Consider the following 8,641-nt stretch of genomic DNA (forward strand, 5'->3'; position numbering starts at 1 on the left):
TGTCTGATGCCATTAGTTAACCAGACCTACCTCTTGCACACAGCGGCAGAGCCACAACAAACAAACACACCAGTCTCCTCCCCTGCTGATTGGTCAAGTGAGCTCCTTAAAGGCGTACAGCACAGTCGTTCCCATCAATTGATTTCCAGTGAGTCAAAGAGCTGCTGCGATGCTCAATAAGACCAACTGAGCCAGAACAAAGGCCTTGCTGGGAGGAAGGAACAAGTTTTTTTTCTGTCTCCTTGTTTACTTGGCTGCTGCTAGCGTGTGTGAGATAGAGCAGCAGATTGTGCGACAGACACCTGGATCACAGAAACATGTGACCGGAAAGGGTGGCACTAATCCTGAGGACTCTGTGGAGAGTCGCACTAAGATTTCAAACTGTCCTCAAGTGAAAACTTAACTGCATTTAAGGGATTACAGGACTATAAAAAAACATCTAACTGTAATAAAACAATACAGCAAATCAGCATCAAGGCGAGTATAACTGCCACAAATGGCAGAGAATACCGTTGTCGTCACAGTTTAGGGCTGTACATTGTGTATGTTCACACCACCCCCCTCCCTCCTACGAACACCAAACAAGCTGATGCACACAAAACACACATACAAACACTCGAACCCTGTCCTTCCCATGGTGCGTTCAGGCTTGGAGAAACTCGGCCCCCTGGGGACGGGCAGATTAACACATGACAGAGCTTGTTAACCCTGGACAAAGAGAGATGCTAATCTTGTACAGTCGGCCTCGACTGTCCTAAAACAGTACACAGACACAGCTACGGGGAAAGTGAGAGAGAGGGACAGAGGGAAGCCCAAGAAAGATGAGAAAGAACGAGGGAGGGATACGCAGCAGTAACAGAGGCCTCAGTATGTCCCAGAAACTAGACAATACTGTGGGGAGGCAGGGCTAGAGGGTCCGTCAGCCCTAAAACAAAAAGGGGCAGAGACAGAGCCCGACTGCAAACAACGGTGAGGGCCCTACTACAGCCTGGCTGAGCTCCACCGCCTGCAGGGACGACCAGCAGGGCAGCACAGAGCTCGACTGTGTGGATATTGATCACACAGGAGAAATGGGGAGCCACGCTAGCAGCTCCACAGATGGGAAGGCCGGAGAAAGAGACGGAGACAGACAGAGGAAGTGCATTAGGTTCCTCTGATGCTGTTAGCTCTCTCCCCTGGGAGATAAGAGGGATAGCAGTGACAAGGGTTTTAAGAGAGGACAATAAAAGGAGGGATTGGTGGTGGGGGGTAAAAAGGGACAGAGGGAGTGTGGGCAAGAAAGAAACAGGAACGCGAGGAGAGAGACTGAGGACCCAACTGAGAGGCAACAGAGAAACTAAGGCTAATTTGTAACTTGAAGAGCTGCTGGATCATCTCCATAATGGGCCGTCTGCCCACAAACAAGCTCCTCTTTGGGGGTAAATGAGATCAGGCCAGCCTGGGACCAGCTGGTGGCTTGGATCAATGACACCAGATAGAACAGATATAGAGATGGAGGAAGAGGGCAGAACCGAGGCATCTGGACAGGATGGCAGAAACATGCCCGAGAGGCTTTGGCGTTCTCTGGAGGTTTCGCCCAGGGACACGGACACACGCACGCAAAGTACAAGTGGAACGACCGTGTCCATAAGAGGATTATGTCCTCCTGTTTGAAGTGGAACAAGGCACGTTCCAGATGGAATCTGATCCCTCGCAGGATGGCGGACAGGTTGGACGGTTGACCAGATCAGTGCCTGCTAACTACAGCTTTCTAAGAACAAAACATCCACCACACAAATGGACTCGAAATACCACAACATCTGCCAACCTACTGCCATACACTGTTTTTACCACATCCACAACACCCATAAACATACGTTAAGCACTTCACAGAGTTGATGATGTAACTTTACAGCAGTTAACTAATACACTGAGACAGGGCATAGCCAGATTTAAGTGTCACCAGGAGAAACTGATATGACAGAGAAATAAATGGGCCCCTACAGCTGCCTATGGTAAAGGGAGTAAATCATTCTGTCAGCACCAGTGCCTGGCACAAATGCCTATCATTCCACACGTGGTGGCGATGTTGAGGGCAGGCTGGGTAGCCTCTGACATAACCTTGACCACATCAGGCACTCAGCCAGAGAAGCACACATACAGCAATGTCGATGTAAAGAGGGACCCACTGACACAAATATCTGCCACAGCCACAGGTAGCAGAGCAGCATAGTGACTGACAGAGCAACCACCGTTTTGGCCCCATTTTTAACATGTCCAATGCTGAATCACACCAAGCAACCAGGCGCCACTCACACATTGGGCCATGAAAAATTTGGTCTTGAAGCCTAGCAACAAGGCTGTGAACCACGTCTATTATCCATCCTCCCACCAGAGGAATTCAGAGCGTCCAAACACAGCAAATTACTGCAGCTGCTGGCAAATACAGCCTCAAAACCGCACCGGCAGTTGCCAACTGCATGCCCTGACAACTGTGACAACCAAGGCTGCTATCATGACTGGGAGCACAGACGACAGCAGCGTTTATCTCCACTTTATCTTCACAGCACAAATTCACTGCAGAGCCCATGGCAGTTTCCTCGAGCCTCAATCACCCCGAAAACACAGAGGGAAACACAGTGTCTGTTGGTGTTTTGATAATCTCGAAACAAGAAACTATTGTGCTGTTGTTGCCATGGATAAAACAGGGCTGGAGGTGATGGTGGTCATTTTTAAAGATGCAAAAAAAAGTGCAAGGGTCACGGGTTCAGTCTGAAAAAAACCTGATGACTAGAGGCACAGGCTTGCCCTTGTCACAATTGAGAAGTTCAGAGCTGGGGGGGTTCAATTTGAGTCACACACCCACCAAACACCAGTCCTTAGGCTAAGGGCAAGCCGACACATTGGTCTATTAATGCGACAACCCTCTCAGGATGGAGGCACAGGTCAGGAGGCCAGCTGGGGGCAAAATAGGTTATTAGAATTTAAATTCTCCTAAAATACAAGCTCATGAAAGACATCCAATGTGAAAATTTTCTGTGACCATTTTTCATTATGTTTTGCAAAGAATAATCTCATCAGAAGAGTCACATCAATGGTGCACTAAGATTTTTCTCTGGGTTGTTAAGTGGCTCTCAGTCTCATGTTGCTGTTAGAAATACAACTAACAAGTGTCATTATCATTATCAATTAAGTGAGTTTAGGGGCCAATTAAAACACATTTTAATTATCTATTCATCTGCAAACCATTTTCTCATTTACTTCATTTATCATTTTGTCTATAAAATGTCAGAAAATTGTGAAAAATTCCCATAATAACTTTCCAGAATCCAAGGTGGCAAATTCAAATTGCAAAGATAGTCAGGTTACTATCAAACGACAAAGAAAAGCAGTAAATACTTTATAGGCTGGAACCAGTGGATGTTTGGCATTTTCTGGAAATAAGAAATTACTGAAACTAGAGATGTTCCGATAGTTGCCAGTGGCTGCACAGCGCAACTCTTCAAATATGTTACTGTTTCAGAGCGATGACGAATTGATTTCTGTGAAAACTGCCATTTTATAAACGGGTGAAATTACTTAAAAGTTCATCAATAAATTACGTGGTATGGAGTATGTGCCCAGACTCACGTACTCCTCTACACCGAATACAACATTTGAGGCAGTATTTGAGACATTTCAGATACTGGTATCGGTATCAGAACATCCCTAACTTAAACAATTATTAAATTGTTGGTGATCATTTCTCTTTTGATTGATAAGCTGGTTAACTGGCTAACTGTTTCATCTCTAGCTGAATCAATAAATTATTTGAAAATGTTAACAAATAATGCCCAAACCAATGGCTTAACACAGCTGAAGTACCTCCTTGGAAATATACACATAAAAATTAAAAGAAAACATATTTTTGCATTTGTGAACCTGTAAGCAGACCCACAGCAAATATTTTCACTTTGATTTACATTTACTAATTAACCGATTATTAATCATTATCAAAATAACAACTATTTAATAGGTTGTCAAGCCGCTCATTAATTAATTCAATAGACATTTCATAATAAGCAGCCATATTTTCAAATGTCTGCTCCCTCTGCGTATGGAGGATCAGGCTTCAGCTCATGATTTTTTTTTTTACTGCCGATTAATCTGCCGATCATTTTCTCAATTAATCAACTAGTTATTTGGTCTATAAAATGTGGAAAAATGTCAAGATGGCGTCCTCAAGTGTCTTGTTTTGTCCACAACACAAAGAGATTCAGTTTGACGTCATAGAGGACTAAAGAAACAAGAAAATATTCACATCTATGAAGCTGGAATCAGAGCATTTTGACTTTTTTTCTTTAAAAAAATTACTCAAACCGATAAATTGATCATTAAATAAGTTGGATATTACTTTAACAACTAATCAATTTATCATTCCAGCTCTGTGAATTGTTTCAGACACTGGTTACGCACTCTTATTCTTATTGCTATGGGTAGCTAACACTGTAGACACTCACACCTTTGTGTCTCATCCAACAGAGCACAGATCTGCTGCAAGAGACAAAGTAATGCACCCAATTAAAATAAATAAACTAACTAGGATTGAGAAAGATGTAACAATGGTCTACTCGATAATGGCAAGAAAATTGTGCTCAATTTTTTTTAAATATATATGTGTGTACGTGCGTATGTGTGTGTGTTTTGCTTTTGCAATTATACAATAATCTGCTTTATTTATTAAACAGTATAGTTTCTGTTTTCTTCCCACAAACAAAGCGCCCCAGGCACTAATCCACATCCTCCATCTACATCCTCCAATAATCTTTTTAAGACCATGTTAAATAACTTCATAAAAACAGAGTGTGGTTTATAATGGCAGCTAAATTTAATTTTCACATGATTGCATTAGGCCGCCTGTCTGTCCTCCATTTCCCTGCCTCATCCACCAACACTGTGAGTCAGCCATTCTCTCATCCATGCACCAGGGGAGGTGGACTAGTTGATGGCTTAGCCCACCTCTGACTTAAGAGCCCTGGAGTGTCTCCAAGCCCTGCGTGGCAGAGCCTTAAAAGTGCTCATATTAGTCGCCCCAGGATGCCATTTACTGAGGATGACATCAATACCTCATGGTTGATCGCCACACATTACTGACCGATCCATGCCCACAGTGGCCACAAAGCTTGAGACAATTTATGTCGCTGTCTGCAGCACATCAGGGGAGGAGAATAGAGTTGTGGGCTGAGGATAAAGATTTTCAATGCTTGCATGCTTGCAGTTTATTAAATGCTTTTGGCCAGGCTTTGGGAGCTGGCAGTGTTCTCTCCTCCCCATTGTTCTACAAAAGGGAGTGTAATCTGTCTTGTTGCACTCACTCACACCGAAAAGAGTCAGTGAAGGAGCAGCTACGGGGCCCTGCAGCCTTAACTCTCACACCACAATAGCCGATCACTTTTGGGGGTGACATTAATCACCTCTGATTACATGCCAGCTTGAGTCCGTGCACAACCATCTCAGAGGATGTTTCAGCTTCACACACTCCCTCCGAGGTCTGGGGAAATTGTTGCTTTTCACATGCCACAAATGCCCCTAAGTTATCCGGTTTGGTTGACGTGAAAACTGAGTGGGCATCTGCTAAATTATTAGCGCTAAATTTGCCGGCTTCTCCCCCAGAGGCGACTGAAACATTTCTCAGCACTCGCACCACTTGGCCCATCACAGAACAATGGGCATCCGCGATGGAGGATGGAGAAGGAGGGGAGAGGAGAACAAAAAGTTTAGGGAGGGAAAAGGCAGACAAAATGGTCACATACACAAAGAAGCATTCATGATAATGGAAAAGAGGAAAAATTAAAACAATATATGTGGTTTAGGTTTGCCTAACAGATCTGTTGAGCACTTCCAGCGACCATGCAGCCTGCCACCGCCCCATCAGCCCCTTTCAACAGGAATCTGAAGCACAGCGGCTCATCGACTGAAACACCAACTGACACCGAAACACAACATTTTAAACGTTTTTAACTGCGAATTTAACACAAATATTCATTCACACAAAGAGCCACCTTTATTCAGATACACTGTTTGGTAATAAAAATGTGGAAACACAAGTAATAACACGCTAAGTACACGTTATGACTCCAACGGCTGTAACGGCCAACAGACCTAACGTTCATTTTAAAGGTTCGGTTCCGATAGACGTTAATTAGCTTGACAGTAGTTAGCATGCTAGCTAACAGCTAAAACAATCTCGCCCTTACCAGTCGGTGCAGCGGCGAGCTAGCAAGATCCTCTCCAGCTACGCCCAGTGTTTGCAGTACCGCACAACCCCGACTGGCTCCTGGAGTCAGAGGGAAAAAAGGAGGATAAGAATGAAAAACCGGGAGGAAAATCACCGGAGCTGCGCGAAACGAGCCGACAGACAAGAAACTTCTGGGTCTCGAGCGCCGTTTCTCCTCACAAGTGATGCGCGTTCACTGAAAGGAAGAAAGGAGGAGAATGACGCTCCAGTCTGCTCACACACACACTCTCTGTTACACACACACACACACACACACACACACACACACACACATAGACACTCTCTGCTAAACCCACACTGTTACACACACACACACACACACACACACACACACACACACACACGATAGTAAACCGGTGAACGGATGGATGGACAGGCGGAGGAGAGGAGAGCTGCTGCCTTCAGGTGCTACAGGAAATGTCGGAATAACGAAAGGTTTACATATAAAATACCGATAATCTTGTTTTATTTATTGATTTATTTTAAATGTTTATTCAAATTTGAATTATACACTGCTACTACGTCAGGAAACAGAAAGAAAAAACATTTATAAACACAGTTATAAATAAATATATAAAAAAACAACAACCTTAAATTAAATTAAAATAAAATAAAACTAAACAAAGCAAAACAAAATAAAATAAGTTAAGATAAAATAAAATGAAATAAAATAAAAAAAATAAAATGAAATAAAATAAAATAAAAATTAAAATAAGTCAATATCTGTTGTTGTTTTTTTATTATTTTATTTGATTATTTTTTGTCTTTTGCCTTATTTTTTATTTCATTTATTTATTTACATTTAAAAAACATTTTTATAACCTTTATTGTTTACTTTTATTTAATTTGTATGATGCATTTCGTTTTTTTTTTTTTGTTTTCTTTTTTTTTAAAGTGCCTAGTCTAAACATGAAAACGGGAGAGCTACCCACCAAGCCCCCACTAAACCACCAGGTGCCCAGTCAATATCAGTTTTGGGCAATTTCACAATAAAATCAGTCCAGCACCTTATCACATTGGTAATTACAGGAGCCCATAGACTCAAAAACCGATCCATCTTTACATGCTGTTATTATTTCCATTGACTACACTTTCAGGGTGGGTGGGAGGCAGCTAGCTAGCTTCAGCTAAGATAGAGTAAGAATATGCAGCTAGTAAGTATTGTTCTTATCCATTGCTCCATCAGGGATTGCTCTTAAAATGAAAAAAAAACAATGGATCTAATGATAAGTCAGTGTTCGAAATGACCAGTATCTGTGTATGAATCCAGTTATCTCTTTCTATTATTCAAAATTAGTCAGGCATAGGCATAGAAACCATAACCACAGAGAGCACATGTCCACATATAAGGCACATTAGGTAAGGAATTACATTAAAATCCTAACACAACATAACATAAAGTACAATGAAATAAATAAAATGGATGGTTACTCTCAGAGTCCTCAAATATTTTCTTTTGTGAGAGGAGCAAGTAGTTGGTTTCTGGTTGACAACCAGTCCTGTAAATCCTACCCAGAATGCCTCAGTGTATAGGCTGTACAGTGGAAAAACAGATGACTGGTGGTTTCAGTTTCAGTGTCACAAAAGATGCAGTTATTGTGATCAACATTAAGTCTCAGTCTCAGCAGTTCATTGGATGAGTAAATATTATTCCAAATTTTAAAGTGCATTTCTTCTACCAGTAATCATTTTGAGCTGTTTAAAAGAAGAAGAAAAAATGAATGAGGATGCACAAAAGCAGGGTCCTACAGCTAAAGTGGGATCTGGTTCTCTTTGTGTCAGTTGCAGACGTAACAGTCAGTGTTAATTAATTAATTTGTGGTTGTACAGAAAAAGAAGCAGAATAACTTGACACTTGATAAATAATGTAATGGAATAGCTCAACATTCAGAGAAATATGTCTATTTGTCTTCTTGCAGAGTTAAAGCTAAGAAGACTGATACCGATGTCACAGTAATAACCTAAGCTACATATGACGTTACAGCCTTAGCCAGTTAAATTAGCCTAGCATAATAATGTAACTCCTTTGTAATCACCAACAATTTGATTAGTAACTGTAATTTAATACACATTTTTCTCAGTAACTGTATCTGATAACAAATACATTTATTTTGTAAATTACTTAATGTGACATGTAGCCTCGCTAGTGACTCCCTAACACTGACAGTGACTGAAACAGTTAGCCCTGTCCAAAAGTAACCAAATCAACCTGCCAGCACCTCTAAAGCTCAGTAATTAACAATTATGCGTTTAATCAAAAGCCACAATTTGCCGTTTTATGAGGGTTTTTGTTCCGGACTATTTCCTGGCTGGGAGCAGTTGCTAAGTAACCAAAGGAGACTGCAGGAAGTTACTGGTCCTGGCCAAGAAACAGCCTATTTTCAT

The 8,641-nt window shown here is 41.8% G+C and overlaps 1 protein-coding gene across 1 annotated transcript in view; it reads right to left on the reverse strand.

Annotated features, from left to right (window-relative positions):
- prr36b (proline rich 36b) overlaps positions 1-6,481 on the reverse strand; it is a 37,401-nt gene extending 30,920 nt beyond the window's left edge. The window contains exon 1 of the mRNA XM_050068303.1: positions 6,216-6,481. The gene's annotated coding sequence lies outside the window, so the exon portion shown is untranslated. The remainder of the gene's footprint in view (positions 1-6,215) is intronic.
- Positions 6,482-8,641: the final 2,160 nt, after the last annotated feature.

Source organism: Epinephelus moara, chromosome 18, assembly GCF_006386435.1.
Source record: "Epinephelus moara isolate mb chromosome 18, YSFRI_EMoa_1.0, whole genome shotgun sequence".
NCBI classification, from domain to species: Eukaryota; Metazoa; Chordata; class Actinopteri; order Perciformes; family Serranidae; genus Epinephelus; species Epinephelus moara.